This window comes from Vigna unguiculata, chromosome 11 (assembly GCF_037176805.1).
Source record: "Vigna unguiculata cultivar grain cowpea cultivar isolate G323 ecotype 2 chromosome 11, ASM3717680v1, whole genome shotgun sequence".
Lineage (NCBI taxonomy): Eukaryota > Viridiplantae > Streptophyta > Magnoliopsida > Fabales > Fabaceae > Vigna > Vigna unguiculata.
Window position 1 is genome coordinate 27,281,662 of NC_140802.1, and position 17,556 is coordinate 27,299,217.

A 17,556-nucleotide genomic window follows, 5' to 3' on the forward strand; every position below is an offset into this window, starting at 1 on the left:
TGAGCTGGCTCCTTCTTGACTTGTACATGTCGTCTTTTAACGTAGGCGGTTTGGACCCTTGAGGGGTTACCTGCGAAAAGTGCTCTGACGATCAAGTCAGCAAAAGGCTCTCAAAAGTCAAATCTTAGATTAGGAATTTAATGAAAGCGTATCTCTTAATTGTTGGGGTCCATATATATTTATAGAGTCATTAGATGTGTCTGCCCCTTCCTGTGGGTTGGGCCCCTCTTGAGTCATTTTGGGCTAATGTTCAGATTCTCTATGGGCCTGGGCTGAGCCCAAATTCTGAGCATTTGTGAGAGGCTTAAGTTCGAAGTTAACGGTTCTATGTTATAATGTGACATTTTATAGTAGGCGGTCTAGGCCGCTATGTAATCTTGTTTAGTTGACTATTTTTATTAAGGGACTATAGGTAGGCGGTTTAGGTTGTATGATTACCCAAGTTCGCATAGGTATAGTACAATTTAAGTTAGTACATGTCATAGAGTATAAATATTTCAAATGTTCAAAATGTTATTTGACACGTCAAAACAATTTAATATAGATGGATTACGATGACTAGATTTATTCATTTTTAAAATTTGGATATCAAATTATATCAAAATTTAAAACATTGACGAGTTTTAATTTTGTGTCATAATTGAAGAACCAAAAGTATATTTAACCCTTATTAATATATAATAAAAAATAATTGAGAAATTTGAGTTTTATTACATTGTATTTTACTAGTCTAGTTAGCCTAGTCATGGTCTAGTTTTTCTATATGTATAAACTTTTTCTTTTCTATAAGAATTCTAGTTTCTTGTGCTTCTTTATGTGATATGGTATTAATAGACCATCATCATTAGTTCCTTCTATTTTTTTTTTCCTTTTTGGTCTTTTCTTTGTTCTTGTTGGTCTATCTCTTTGTTCTTGCCTTTTTCCATGGCTTCTTATAACCTCGTTGCCATTGCCACTACTAAAGAACCCCATCAATATCCAAACCTTTCCCTTTTTGTACACCATTCTTACTTCTCAATCCTTGGATCACAGAAATTACACCACCTGGAGTTGTGTGATGTGAATTGCTCTCTTTATCAAGAATAAGATTATGCTTATCGATGGATCCCTTCCCCAACCTTCGGAAACCAATCCTTCTTTTACCTCTTGTACATGGGCTAACAACATTGTCATGTCATCGTTATATAACTCAATATCAAAAGATATATTTACTAGCATCCTCTTTGCCACAACTGTTTGCGAGATTTGGGAAGCTCTTCGCACTCCAAAAATGTCCCTTGCATTTTTCAATGTCAGTGACAACTTATGTCCCTCTAACAAGGTTTTGATAGAGTTAGTACCTATTACATATAACTTAAATCTATATGGGAAGAACCATCTGGATACAAACCCTACTTCGCATGTTCATGCAGTGGCCTTCAACAACTACAACACCATATTGATTCTCAGTATGTGATATCATTTTTTATGGGATTACACGATTCTTTTTTCTCAAATCATAGGTCAAATCCTTTCAATCCTCTTCATTCAATCAGTAATGTTTTCTTTTTCAGTCTTCAAGAAAAAGCTCAACGTGAGATTATTGAAACTCAATCTTCAAAAACCTCTAAAAATTTGGCTTTTTCTATTCATACTTCTCGAAAAATCTCAATTTGACAAACAAAGATCTCTTAAGAAAACAAGACCTAGATGCAGTCATTGTGATATCTTAGATCATACTAAAGAAAAATGTTATAAGCTTGTAGGATATTCCCCAAATTGTTTATACCATCAAGTAACAGTGTTGTTGAATCTTCTGAAAATACTCCCACCAATAATTCTATCTCAACCATTGCCCAATGTCAACAATTAATACAATACTTCAACACAAAGTTATCTGATATATAAGTGTTTTCTTATTTGATAAGTTTAAAGATAAAAGAAAGATAGGAAAGATCTTTGTCTATATTGTAAAGAAATATCAATATCAATCTTCTACATTTGCTACCTCTTATTATTTTGACTTAGGATACAATCTTATGATTTGTGAAATTATCTTGAGAATGATGATGCACACAATGTATAATATTTGAAAAAAAAAAGTCACATAAATATTAATAAGAGATGAAAAAAAATGTCTTGATCTGAATGATGCATTTTAGTCTTGGGTGGAGAAAAATACTAAAAGGAGTTTAAAAATTATTGGATAAAACATAAATATTAATAAGAGATGAAAAAAAAAATTTCTTAATGATCTGAATGATGCATTTTAGTCTTGGGTGGAGAAAAATACTAAAAGGAGTTTAAAAATTATTGGATAAAAACCATAAAAGATTTGGAAATTTTATTTTATATTTCTTATAATATTGTGGAAGGGATTTATAAGAAGTAAATTATCAAGTTAACTATTTCATTCAGGTTAAATATTTGTACATATAGTTTTAATTAATCCGAAGTTGTTTTTAATGTGATTTTTAATGTATTATGAAAGTAAAAAATTTATCTTAAAAACTTGCCATATTTATAGTAAACCATAAAACTAATTTTCAGTATTTGCTTAATAGAAGAATTAGAAAATATTTTTCCTTGCGTGTTGAAACTGGAAAGGAGGACATTTTTTCTCCCTTTTACATTTTATAGAAAAGTAAATAATTATCATGAAATAAAAAGAATTTTATAATAAAATATGTTCGGTAAATTTAACTTTTTATTTGTCTTTTACATTTTTTCTTTTATTTATCTAAAAACACGGACACAAAATATGTTCAAGTCACACCTCTTTTCTCTTTTGTTCTCACATATTTATTTTTATTTCTAACATTTTTGTTTTCCATAATTCAATCCTGATTTTCTTCTTCTTCTTCCCAACAACGTCTTAAGTTTTATATTAGAGGTTAAAATCATATTACATCTGCATTAATAACAAGCATATTTATTACATTAATTAAAAACTCCAAATTAATTTTCTATTTAATATGAGTGATTAAAAACACTCGTTACTTTACGGTTAATATTGATTAATACAAAATTTTAAGAAATTTCTTGGAAGAATGTTGATTCGTGCATTCATTAATAGGTGTGGTTGAATTCAATGTTTCAGAATAAGAATCAAACACAACCTTGCACCGTCCTAAGATTAATTAGGTTACGAATATTATTAAGGTGTGGTCTGATGTTTTTATTTATGCTATTTAGTTAATTTGATTTTTGTGTAGTAAAAGTATGATCTATTCAAATGACTAATATGAGGAACTATTTATAGATCGTTTCTATTTGGTTCAAGAGTTTTCAAATAAGAAAGTTTTTTTACCACTAAAAATCATGTATATTTTATATTAAGATATAAATACAGTCATATCTCCTCAAACTTATTTATAATTATAGTTATAAATCGTCACAAAAATTATTATTTTTAATTTTGGTTTGTTTTACCATCAAATCAAAACCTATAAAAAATAATATAGATCATTAAAATAGTTCAAATATACCACATGAATAAAATTTTTATAATTAAGTTTTAATCGAATTGTCTAATTTAACATAAACAATCTAATAAATATTAAATAAAAAGATCTCAAGTGTTTAAATAAAGTTTAACTAAACCTAACTCCTATTTATATTGGAGATGTTGTTAATTGTTGCTTACATACAAAATATCAACATGGGGATAATGAGGTTAGGTTTTAAAAGAATGAAAACATTTGACTTAAGTTAAACTTTCAATTCTCACAAAAAGTAAATTTAAATTTAACCAAATATGTAAATATATTATCTTAGTTTAAAAATGAATAATACTCATATAAATTATAACTCTCATCCAGTATAGTATATAATGTAATATTTATATTTAAATTCATCATCTTAAATATTTCAATACTAAAAAGTAAAATTTAATTACAAAAAAATTGTTGTACACTTTTATGTCAAAATTTTACCAACCATGTAATATCCCAATTTTAGGAGCTTAAAATTAATAAAATATGATGTTTCATCATATTGTTCAAAACAAATAATCCCGTATATAAAATATATTAATATAGTCTTACAAAAGATAGAACTATAAAAATATATCTTTTATACATTTAAACTAAACTAAAAAGCTCAATACATAGACTAACCACTGCTAAAACTCCTTGAAACCTTTACCTACTCTAATTGATGACTCCTCATCCTCTAAAGGTGTCATTGAACCTACAACTTCATTTGTTCCCACCAAATACGTGATCATCACAAAAAAGAAAGAGACAAGTCATACAAGAATACACAAAACACACAACAGGGTAAGCTAGTATACAAAAGAAATATTCATACATATATTTAAATCATGCCAAATACCTACAAACATGGTATAAAACTTATTTATGCCTATAATCACACAAGCACTTGACATTAAACTCATTGGTGGTGTGCACATGTGGTGGTTCCCAAACTCTATAGAGTTTGGCCTCAAGGGGTTATCACCCAACCACTCAAAAGGTAGTCCCCTTCCGCGCCTAGGACCAAATCAGGTTTAATGATTAGGACCTCTTTATTTTCTTCATCACATAACCTACTCTGTTTTACTTATGTGTGAGTAGTTATTAGAGAGAAAATGATACCTCCATATTGAATTCATATGTCAATGCATGCACTACAAATATCACCACACAAAATCTCTCCTTGAAATTCTAACATCCACGTCATATTTCATGCTCACACCATATATTCAATCTCATACACCAACTATTTCCTAAACAATAATCCACATTTACTACAACATGCCAAAATTGAGCATAAGAATGACTACTAGACTTTGATGCATTCACTCAGCAAAATCATCCATTCGCTCAGCGAGTAGCGCCTACTTGTCCAACAACTAGATGGCTCGCCTAGCGAGTGAATTACTAGAACTCACAAAGATATATCCCTCCAAAATTTGTCCAACAAGTACATTGTCAACCAATGACTACAAAGTCAATAAGCTCTTTGACATTGTATTCGCTCAACGAGAATATACTCGATTAGTGAATACCAAATAAGAAACTCCTTGACTTTGGGTTCACTCAGCGACTACCAAGTCAGAAACTAGCACACACTCGATCAACGAGTCTGCATAATTCTGCAAAACATGATTTTGTATAATTATGTCATTTCGGTCCAGTCTAAGCAATCCAATAACCATCACAAATGCCAAAAACATACCAAACTCAGTTTCAACACAAATTATCATTCCACAAGCATAACACCAAATAGATTTAGCAAAACAATTGGGTTTAATCTTCAAAATAATCAATCATATACATGCATGCAAAACATCAAATTTATCAAACTCACACACACCAAAAATCACTAGCTTCCCTAACTTGACAAAGCAATTCTACACACTCAAATCGCTTTAAGAACACCAAAATGCTTCTAACTTCACAAAATGATCTATCTACTTGAAAAAAATCACAAGAACGATCAGGACATACCGTTATTATCAATTATTAGCAGAGACTCATATTGATGATTAAAAAGGCACATACAAGTTAAAGAAGGCTCACATGCAATGGTAAACATAAAGAGACCAAGAAAAAGGGCTGAAACTCAACTTATGTGAACGGAGAAACTGATTGATCCAATCTGAAGAGCTCGTCGCGAGGATCACTCTTACGAATCTCATATTTTCAATCAGTCGAAAAGAGGAGAAGAACCCTTCTCAGATAGAAGTCAGAGAACTCTATAAAAGTAATTTTTAGAAAAATTTATATATTTAAAAATAATAAAACTCATTTATAACAAAACTATTTATACTAAAATATTTTAATATTAAAATAATTGAATCTCACTATTTTAAACTTGTTATTTTAAATCTTTTTATAATTTTACCCAACATTAATGTTGTGATGTAATTAACGTATTTTCTACTAAATATAGTATGTTTTCGTATTATGATTCACGTAAGTATCTCTTTTTATATATTCCACTCGAAATTCCAAATTTTGTATTAAATACATTTATTTGTTAATAGTTATTAAGTTTTGAAATATTTTAAAAAATAATAGATATTTTTTTATTTTTTTTACCGACACTACGGTGATTCTGTGACAGTGACAGTGGTGGCAGAGGAATCTTTTCCCCTGGACCTTTACGAATTCAAACATTAAAATTTAGATTGCTATAGAACAATCTTCCTTAATACTAAGCAAAATTACTTCATCAAATGTTAAAAGTTGTTCATGTTCAACAATATTGAATAAAAATGAATTGTTTAATTTGTCCAAAAAAACAGAAACCAATCAACCTTAGCATTTCATTAGTGTTAATAAATTCTAAATTCCTCTTGAAATCTACATTAGATTTTATTTATAACATGCTTAAGTGTCGGAAACGAATTTTCTTTAAAATTTGAAAAAACAATACAACACTACTAGAATTTTCTATATTTCATGGGAAATTTCTTGCAGATTTTTTACAAAAATTTGCAGAAAAAGTGTTTCCTGCCAATTTTCTTATGAATTTTGATCGATAGGTAATACCTTCGTGTATAATTAGTTATTAGGGAATTTCAAAATTCGCAGGAAATTTCTTGCAATTTTTTTTGTGAAAAATATTCACAGCAAATTTTCTTACAAAAAAAAAAATCACAGCAATTTTTTCTACAAAAAAATCAATTGAAAAAACCGCAGGTATGTTTTCCTGTAAATTTACATTTCACAAGTAATTTTCTTGCATATTTAAAATTTGCAGGTAACTTTTCATGCGAAAATAAATTTGTAAATATAACCACAAGTACTTTTTCTTGCAAATTTACATTTCACAAATAACATTCTTGCGTATTTTAAATTTGTAGGTAATTTCTTGCAAAAAAAATTTACAAGTAAATTTTCCTGCCAAAATGAATTTGCAAGTATATTTTTTTTACTAATAATGTTGCAAGAAATTTCGCAAAAGAGAATAATAATAAATTTTAAAAACTATATAATTTTTATTTTCATATTATTTTAAATGACAAAATAATTTGTAAAAAAATATTTATTTTATTATTATCAATACCATATATTAATTAAATAAAAAAACAAAACACTTTTTATGTCTATTTAGCTATTTTACCAAATAAATGATCCTGAATAACATAATTCATGAAAAGTTAATAAATTTTTACATAAGCTATTTCAAATCTTTAAAATATTCTTCAAAATATATCAAACAAATCACAATAATATCAAAAATGACATAATAACTTTATCCCTGCAAAATTACCTATGAGCATCCACAAACATACAAAAGATTAAGCTCAATTATGCAATGGTCAACAATGTAGACAAAATAATGCAGAAAACACTTTTATAATTTGAGCTTTAGAAATTAAAATCATAAAATAAAAGTAAGCCTCTCAAAGGTTCCTAATATCTTTGTTTAAAGGAACTTTTCCAAGAAGCAACATATAATACTTTAATCTTTTGAGAGCCAATTATGATATTTGCCTTGAATCACCAAATTGGTCCTTGCCATCTGCATCAAACTATGCAAATCTTGGAGAGAAGAATCCATGTCTATCATTCTAACAAATTAGTTTCATTCACAACAATAGTTAGACAAGAGTATAATTAAATTAAATCAAAAGCTAAATTGTAAGGTTCTCTAAATGATCTACAGAGCACAAGCATGTCAAAGGAAAAAAATAACAACTAAATGCACCTTCTAGATACAAAATAATAAATGTAGGAGTAAAAGTCAGATGCATATCCAAAGTAGTTATGTACAAATATTCTAAAATCAGCATCAAAACATTACTCATTACGACATGAGGTCAAGGAAAGTAGCTTTTGGAAAAATCATAATCAACATTAGATGCTACAAAAAGCCTAAGTTATGCATGTACATGAAGTGGCCCATCCAGTAGCTTGCTATAAACTTAGACTTAGGCTACGAAAAGCCTAAGTTAATGCATGTACATTAGATGCTTCATGTCGCATCAATTCTTCCTTTTTAAAATCTGCATTTTTTCTCCAGCATCACCTATTTTCAGTTTTTCTTCTTTCACACTTAAAAAAAAAAAACTCAACCAACATTTAATTTAACCTTCTACAATGCAGCATCAGAAACAAAAGAGAAGATCGTAAGTGATGGATTTACAGCAAGCTAAAGAAAAGACAGGAATAATATGAAAATAAACTTTGAATATAAACAGTAGTCAAGCAAATCAAATAAGTCCTCACTACTATTCTAAGGAAATTTGAAATGATTATCCAAGTAAATTGAAACTACTATTTCAATAACCTGCAATAATATCAATACTCCAAATTTGCCTCTAATATTTCAATAACCTGCAATAGTCATAAACAAATTCAAATGTCATAAAATTTAATAATTTGCATAATAATAATAATAATTAAATGAATACATCCATCAAATGACTTTTAAAACTTTCCTGTACTACCAATTGCATCAAATTTGTACCTATAATCAAAAACTTGTATTCTCTACAAATTCAAATAAAATATAATAAGTAATACAATAAATAACAAAATCAACTTAATATACTAAGTACAGAATAAAATAATAATTATCACCATCTTCTGTATGATCACTATCGTCGTCATCCTCATTCTCATTATTATGTGGAGATGATAAAGATCGATGAGAAGAGGATGTCACATATCCTAAATGTTGCATTAAAGCTATTACTTGATTTTTTGTCTCAGTCAACTCTTTTCTCATTTCTATTTTATCTTTTCTTTGTTTTTGCAACTCTCTTTTCATTTCTACCTTTTCTTCTTCTTGTCTTTATAATGATTCATTTAATGCTTGAATCTGACTTCTTAAAGCATCAACTTCCTCAAAATGTAATTGTTGACTTGAGGTTGAAATAAACATTCTACCCACAGATCCAAGACCAAATATCCTTCCCATTTTCTTACCAATTGAGTCAATCCATATATCCCAATTAGATGGATATTCATGAATGGATTGTTCACCATCATTAGCATTCTCCATATGGCTTTGAGATGTTAACTCACTTTTCCTTTGTTCAAATTTGTCCTGAAAATGAAAAGTACTTAATGAAAACAAAGAAATTAAGAACTCAATAAAAACAAAGCAAACAATTGAAAACTTACAAAGGTCAATTTTGCATGAAGACCAACCCAACTTTGGTCCTTTTTTCTTCGATGCGTACGAAAATAAAACTCAGTTAAGGATGGATTTGCTCATTTCTCCTCCTTCTATAATTGATAAAGAAATTTCTTCAATATAATTAATTTTGGAATCTAAATTATAAAAATGACAATAAAATAATATTACCATTCTCTTCCGATGCAAACGATGAGGAATTAATCCACCAGTGTGAAGAGATGCACCATCCATAGCTACACAATTTCTTTTATTTGTTTCAGACTTACTTTTAAAGCTTGAGGACTTCCAATATGTCTTTAGTTGTGCCCACACATCCTCTCCCATCCATATTGGCTTCTTTTCTAGATCTTTCCGTGCTTCTTGCATTAATTGAGACATTTTTGATGCACCTCTTCTTTCAAAGTTACGTCGCACCATGTCATTACATTGAGGTGGCCATGAAAATTTTGACTAAATTATAACAAATGAAAACCAATTATTAGATACATTTCCAATAAATATATAGAACCCTTTTATTCAATGTTTGAAATTTAATTACTTTGAACATATCAAACCACGACTCCCTTTGCTCTTTGGATAGTTTTTTCCATGATGGTTTTCCCTCCTCCAAGTTAGTGCGAATGATTGAAGCAATTGAACCAAGTACCAACTTGTGTTGATCAAACCTATGTAAAACCAAAAAGATTGAAACAAAATCACAAACCCAAACAACAAAAATGTATATGGTAAGAAATTAAATGATTCACTAAAAAAAATTACTCACCCATCCCCCTCTAGAAGTATTGAGACTTTATTTCTGTTATTGTCTCCACTTATGTGACTAGATGAAGAAGATGGATCTTCATTAATCACTGGAAAATCTTGCATTTGATGGAATTGAATATGATTAGGTGGAGGGCGATATATAGGTGGAAGTGGTGGAGGGCCATATCTAGCTGGAGGTGGTGGAGGAGGTGGAGGTCGAGATGATAGAACGAGAACATGTGAAAATTGTAAAAATAATGTCAATAACAAATACAAGAGAATATGAGAGGGTGAGATACAACAAAAATAGAAAAAGGAGAGTGAAATTGAAATTCAAACCTGCAATTGAGAAGAATGTATGATTACCACTGAAAAAGTGAGAATGCAGAGTGAATTGGGAGAAAATTTTCAAATCTGTGAAAATGTTGTCGAAGAAGTTATGGAGAAGACAAAGAACCTATGAGTACGAGGGTAGAAAATGTAAAAGGGAAACTGTACCAGATAGGGCAATATGAGAATGCATCTGCAAATTTTTACTTATTGGCTACTTATTCTTTTTAAAATGAAAAATACAAATGCTACTTATTAATTTTTTCCAAATATTTCCGTCGCGTGCGTTCTATTCATTTTAACTTTAATCTTTTAAAATATTATTTTATCAAATTTTAAATGAGAAAATAGTAAAAGCCAGGCTACACTAATTGTTTATAGTTATAAAAAATAAAAATTATATATTAATATTTATTTTTATGAATTATCTTTTAGAGTTTATTTTTTTGTAAAAAGTAATTCTAAAAAATTGATAGATATTTTTTGTAAAATAATTGTAAATATTTCCTATGAATAATGTTTTATAGAAAAAATTATAAATAATAATTTTTCTAATAGTAAAACTTAAATGGGATAAAACTTAATAAATGCTTAAATGTAATAAATTAATATAATATTTTATTTTACTTTTTTCTGAGCCGTAGAATTTTTTTTAAAAAAGGAAACAACATTAGCGATTTTCTTTCATTTTTCTAGTTTTTCATACTTTTTCTGCAAAATGTTATCGACAAGAAAAATGATAAATACATATATAAATTGGCAGGAAATTTTAATTTATTTTTTGCAAATAAATTTACATAAAAAATTTTACAGGTATTTCTTACGAAATTTTATTAGTAAGAGAAAGATATATGATAAAAAAATACATAAATAAATTTGCATGTAATGTTAAATTATATTCTAACAAATAATTTAACATAAAAAATTTTGCAGGTGTTTCATGCGAAAAATATTACGCTACAAAATATTTAAATATTTTTTGCCAATTATATTTTGTATCAAAAATCAAATGAATTTCACGCAAAAAAATCAAACAAAAATATGCATGAATTTCTTGCAAAAATATTTTTATAAAAAATTTTGCAGGTAATGAGTGATTTTTTAGTAGTGTAACAATATACAAATAAAAATTCGTTCATGCGAGTGATATTAGATTTGGTTCCTGCAAAGATACTGAATTTCACTTTTTAGATGAAAACAACATAATTGGAACGGAAGACCCAAACTTGATAAATATTTCTGAGAAAAGAAAAGTAACAATCCACAAATTACCAAATCACAATATAAAAAATTATAAAATAGACCAAATAGGAAGAAAAGTAATTTTAAAGAAAATCTTGAAAATGCTTAACTCCAATTGTTTTGTCTTGCTGATTACCAATTCTTTTTATCAAAACTTAATTTGGTTTGATAACGTAAATTATTTTCTCTAAAAAAATTAATAATTTTTTATTATTTTGATAACTTTTTCTTATAACTTTAAGTGATATTTTTTAAATAATTTTTTATTTTTTTATTTTCTGATTTTTAATATTTTAAATTTTTTTAAAAAATATATTTTATATTTTAAGAGAAAGCTATCGAATTTAGTAATTAAAATATTATTATAAATAAAAAAGAGAGATTTTAAGATTTATACTTAGAAAAAAGGAAAACAGCCAATGAACTTCCTTGCCCGACACATGGAAACCAACCACCAAAAACATCAAATCCGATTTGTGTCTACACGTGATCAACTGCATTAAATAACAAAAGAAACATAAGTGCATAAAAAATGGCAACATCACATGGTGTGAAATAAACAAAATCATTGCTAGCACCACAACAGAAGATCAGTCAAACCCTTCTGATGAAGATACTTTTCAAAACAATGTCAAAAACATAAAGGGTGATGTCATTTATATGATAAAATTCTACAATAATTCTTCTTGGTTTCTATTTATCCACCGTTGTCTATTTTCAAATTTATTTGTTAAAAACGTTCATACATAAAATATTAAATAACATATTTATACAGGACAAAATATCAAATTCAGTTTTTTTTAATAATTTTCAGTATCATTGTTAATAAAAAATTAGAACCTCATCACAATTCGAGTCTAATTCAAATAATAGAAATAGCGGATCTAAGAAGGTTTACAAAGACGGATACATTCCTTATAAATTCTGCAAGTGTTCTGATAATATATATATATATATATATATATATATATATATATATATATATATATATATATTATGTAATTAATTTCTTACTATAATGCAATTTAGATTTTAGTTTTTATTTTAAAGTTTGATCATGGTAAGTCTCAATACTTCAAAAATCTATGGATTTATTTATTAATGGTAAACAATTTTTTTTTACATGATAAAAGATGTGTCATGTTAGCACTTTATAATGGTATATCTGACCTATTATTTATTAAACAAAGCTAATGAAGAATGAAAACATTTTGTTAGTCTCACATAGTTTAGGATTGTGAAATGTGGTTCTTTATTTTGTAATATAAGAGATCCTTTGTAAATATTGATACACACCAAAAATAAAAAAAATACTTCCTAGTGTAATCATGGACATAGGCATACACATTATACGCCGAAGCATGTTAAATTCTTCATGTCATTTATTTTTCTCTCTTTTATTTTTTCTTTTATTGCCTTATTCCTAACAATTGGTATCAAAAGCCATTTTTCTTAGTATGCTCTATGGTTGCAACATTGTCTGATCTTCCACATCAGAAAAGATTTGGCTTCTTTTTCTTCTTGGGAATCTCAGCTTAGAGAAGTAGTGGGAGCTTTCGTCAAAAGTAGCAAAAGCTTTCGTCGAAGCAATAGAAGCTTTCATCAAAGTAGCAAGAGCTTTCTTCAAAGCAACAAGAGAAATGGCATTGGAATAAGGGAATGTGAGGATTGATAAGTTTAATGGCAGTGACTTCGGGTTCTAAAAGATGCAGATAGAGGACTACTTGTATCAAAAGAAGTTGTATCTACCTTTAATAAGGCAGAAGCCAACCGACATGGAGTAGTCAGAATAGGAGTTGTTAGATCGGCAAACACTCGGTGTGATCCGATTGACATTAGCTAAGAATGTTGCGTTCAACATCATGAACGAGAAAACAACCGTAGATTTGATGTAGGCGTTATCAAATATGTATGAGAAGCCATCTACAACCATTAGTGTATTCGCAGGCTAGTCAACCTAAAAATGGGTGAAGGTAACTCGGTTACTAATCATATTAGTGAATTTAATACAATTATTGCGCAATTGACATCAGTGCAGATAACATTTGATGATGAAGTGAAAGCATTAATTTTATTATCATCTCTTTTGGAAAGTTAAAGTGCAACTATTACTATAGTTATTAATTTTGCAAGTAATAGCAAGTTGGAGCTTGACAACATCCGCAAGTTGATCTTTAGCGAAGATGTTTGCAGGAAAAGTTCAGGAGAATCTTCCAGTTCTAATTCTGGTTCAGCATTGAGTACTAAAACTAGAGGAAGTAGTAGTCAGAAAGATCGTAATCAAGGTTAAGGCAGATTAAAGTCTAGAGGGAGATCACAACCAAAATTCTGGAATGATATCACTTGTTGGAATTGTCAGAAAAGGGGTCACTTTACAAATCAATGTAGGGCTCCAAGGAAGCACAATAACAACAAGAAGCAAGATGATGATCAATCAGCAAATGCATAACTCGTCCTCGTGTCGCCTGGCGGGTGTTCATCGTCACTAGGCGGTTCATAGTAGAACCCATAAAGTGGGTTAAAATGATGTGTCGCATGGCGATTCATTCATTACCGTCGGGCGATTTCTAGGCAGAAACCCAGAAACCTACAAAAAACAACGTAAAAATATAGGATTTCATGCAATTGATTCATGGCAAGGCTCAACACATCATACACGAATCAAAACAGATAGGAGCAACTCCCCTTTCTTTGGAATCCCTTCTCCAATTGAGTTCATTAGCCCTTCTTTCACACTCCTTAGTTCACATTTACTTCTCTCCCTTACCACGTACATAATTAATTCCCCCACTCTCACTCTCAATTTCTACTGCTCACTTTCTATTCCAGAATCCTCCTATGCCAACCCTTTTCCACCTTTAATTTGCTTAATTAATCAAAAATGAAATTATTAAAGTGTGTGTTAATGGGCATCAATTCTCATTAACATGATGGTTTCTCAACCCTTTTCCACCTTTCACACTCCTTAGTTCACATTTGCTTCTCTCCCTTACAATGTACATAATTAATTCCCCCACTCTCACTCTCAATTTCTTTGCTCACTTTCTATTCCAGAACCCTCCTATCCCAACCCTTTTCAACCTTTAATTTGCTTAATTAATCAAAAATGAAATTATTAAAGTGTGTGTTAATGGGCATCAATTCTCATTAACATGATGGTTTCTCAACCCTTCTAGTTTCTCACACTGATGGCTAGGGTTTCTGACCCTTCCCATTCGTGCCAAAAAAAAAGAATTTGGCAAAAAGGAATTCATTTCGCATTAGTCAAGTTTCAAACACACAACCACACAATTATCAAGTCAATGCACAACCAAGTACTCTCAATCATTTGAGCTAGTACTTTTCCACGTCATAACAACCAACATTAAATGCTATAAAGGCTCCCACTACTCGCATTTATTAAATTATTTAAATTTCTCAGATCTCACAATTGTTGTTGCTAATATGGCAAAAATTGACAGGTTGAAGAAACAATTGTCAGAAAATTTTGAAATGAAGGATCTTGGTCCGACCAAGCAAATTCTTGGTATGAGAATCTACAGGGATAGATCTGAAGGTATTATGAACTTATCTCAGGAAAAATATGAAGAAAAATTGCTTAGTAGGTTTAATGTTGGAAATGCTAAAACCAAGAATGCACCTTTGGGAACTCATTTAAAGTTTTCAAAAAGACAATCTTCTCAGATAGAGGAAGAAGAAAGTCACATGTCTAAAGTGTCATATACATCTACAGTAGGGAGCTTGATGTATGCTATGGTTTGCACCAGACCTAACATAGCATATGTAGTAAGAGTTGCGAGTAGGTTTCTATCAAATATCGAAATGAGCATTGGGAAGGGGTGAAGTAGATATTGAGATATTTGAAGGGAACTTCAAAAATGCATTTGTCTTTTAGAAGAAGCAATCTCACTTTATATGAATTTTCTGATGCAGATTTGGGAGGTGATTTGGATGGTATAGAAAGAGCACAACAGGTTACATTTTTACGAGGTGGTACAACTATCAATCGGAATTCGAAACTTCAAGGAAGAGTCTCCCTCTCAACCACTGAAGATGAGTATGTAGCTATCTCAAAAGTAGCGAAGGAGATGATATGGTTGATGAACCTTGTAAAAGAGTTAGGAAAACAACAAGATGACTCTCCGTTGTTCAGTGACAATCAAAGTGTTATTTGTCTTGCTAAAAATCCAATTCCTCATTCTAATGCAAGAACATTGAATTGAAGTATCATTTTATCAAAAACTTGATAAATTATGGAGACTTATTTTTGTTGAAGATTCTAGGTGCAGAGAATCCAACTGATATGTTGATCAAGACTGTCACAACAACTAAGTTGAGGCTTTGCATTGCCTCAACTGACCTTTAAGAAAATTGATGATGAAGGCACTACACTACGTGGTAATGTAAATCAAACTCCAAGTGTGAGAATTGTTAGTATCATGGTGCTTGATTTAGTCCCACATCGCTTAGCATTGTGAGATACAATTATCTATTTTTCTATATAAGAGACCCTTTGTAAAGCTTGATACACACCAAAAATAAAAGAATACTTCTTAGTGTAGCCGTGGACGTAGGCATATACATTGTACGTTGAACCACATTAAATTTTTCGTGTCATTTATTTTTCTCTCCTTTATTCTTTCCTTTATTGCTTTGTTCCGAACACATTTTCCATGTATGAAATTAATCTAACCAAGGGTGCCAGGAGCAAAAGTGACCCAACCCACTTCATCTTCTACTTTCTCATGCATGAGGGCTTCTCCTCTTAATCTCCACCAGAGGCTTCTTCTCTAGTAACCACTTAGATCAAAGGTCCTTCCAAGACGAGATGTTGCTACCACTAGTCGTCACTAGACCATCGTTGCTCGTTACGCCGTCATAGGAGAAGTTCCCTTTCTTCTTTTTCAAGTGCACAACAATGGGCATGGACCCCACTGTCGTGCCTCTTTATTAAGACTTAGGCAAGTGTACCAAGTCACGCAAGTAGTAACCAGTAAGACCGGGATATCGTTTCCCAAGAGACTTGTGTATACTAAAATAATCGTGCAATTAATGACTAATTTAAACTAAAGAATGAATAAAAAATTTTGAGTTTCATGTAAGAAAGTAATTTTGCATAAATGATTAAAATTGAACTTTGGAAGTTTAAGGCACTTAGTGAATGGAAAAGATTAGAAATGATATAAATTGATATTGTCGGGATTAGAATTCACCAACTATGCTCTCATGCAACTACAATTTTACATCCTCTACATCAATATGCTAATGTCAACCCACAAATCTACTCAAACCCTAATTCCTTAGTGGAATGAGCCTAAATTTCCTTATTAAGAGTCAATCCCTTGCACTTTTAATAAGCATATCTGCATTATGCACTAGGGTTTAAGACAACCAATGGGTCAAGTCTCATTCCTAGATACAAGCTCCATTGGGTTTTCTTGTTCCAATTCAAGGTTTGAAAAGATATTTCCACACCCAATGAACCAAATATCATGTAATGGATGGTCAAATCAATGCAAGCATTAAGTGAAGAAACAAGAAGACTAGCAATTAATGAAAGAAACATATATATAATCAAAACATTTGCATTTATATAGGAGTTTCGTGGCTACATCTAACCCCAACAAAAATGGGTTTAGCTCTCCATTTTCATGGAGAGCTCAAGTTTACAAATGTAAGAAATGGAAGAGAAAGAGATACAAAGAGAAAGAAGGAGTCGTTCCCACAAGCCTTAGCACACCTCCAAGCTCTCCAAAATGAGTTTTTCGTGCCTCCACACTGCCAAAGATGATTTCCCCTTAAGCAAACCAGAAGAAATAGGTTAAAATTGCCACATCAACATAAGTGCCGCTCAGCGTCGTCCTCGCACCGCTCAATGTCCAAAATTGTGAGCCAATCAGTGCTCAACGTTGGCTATCTGGCGTTCAGCACCCAAAAATGCGAACCAAATGAGGTTGAGCGTTGGCACTGAGTGTCCAGAAATGCGAATCAATTGGCGCTCAACGTTGATTCTAGCGCTCAACGCTGAAAAATGCGTGAAAATGGGGCTCAATCTTGATTTCTAGCGCTCAGCCTTGAACTGCTATGTTCATATATTCAACTTTGGCTTTTTTTTCTTCTTTCTTCTCTGGTTGACAACTTATTTGGCTTGAGATAAAAGCT

General features: G+C 30.4%; 1 pseudogene; it reads right to left on the reverse strand.

Annotated features, from left to right (window-relative positions):
* Window positions 1-8,262: 8,262 nt before the first annotated feature.
* Window positions 8,263-9,945, reverse strand: LOC146881680 (uncharacterized; annotated as a pseudogene).
* Window positions 9,946-17,556: the final 7,611 nt, after the last annotated feature.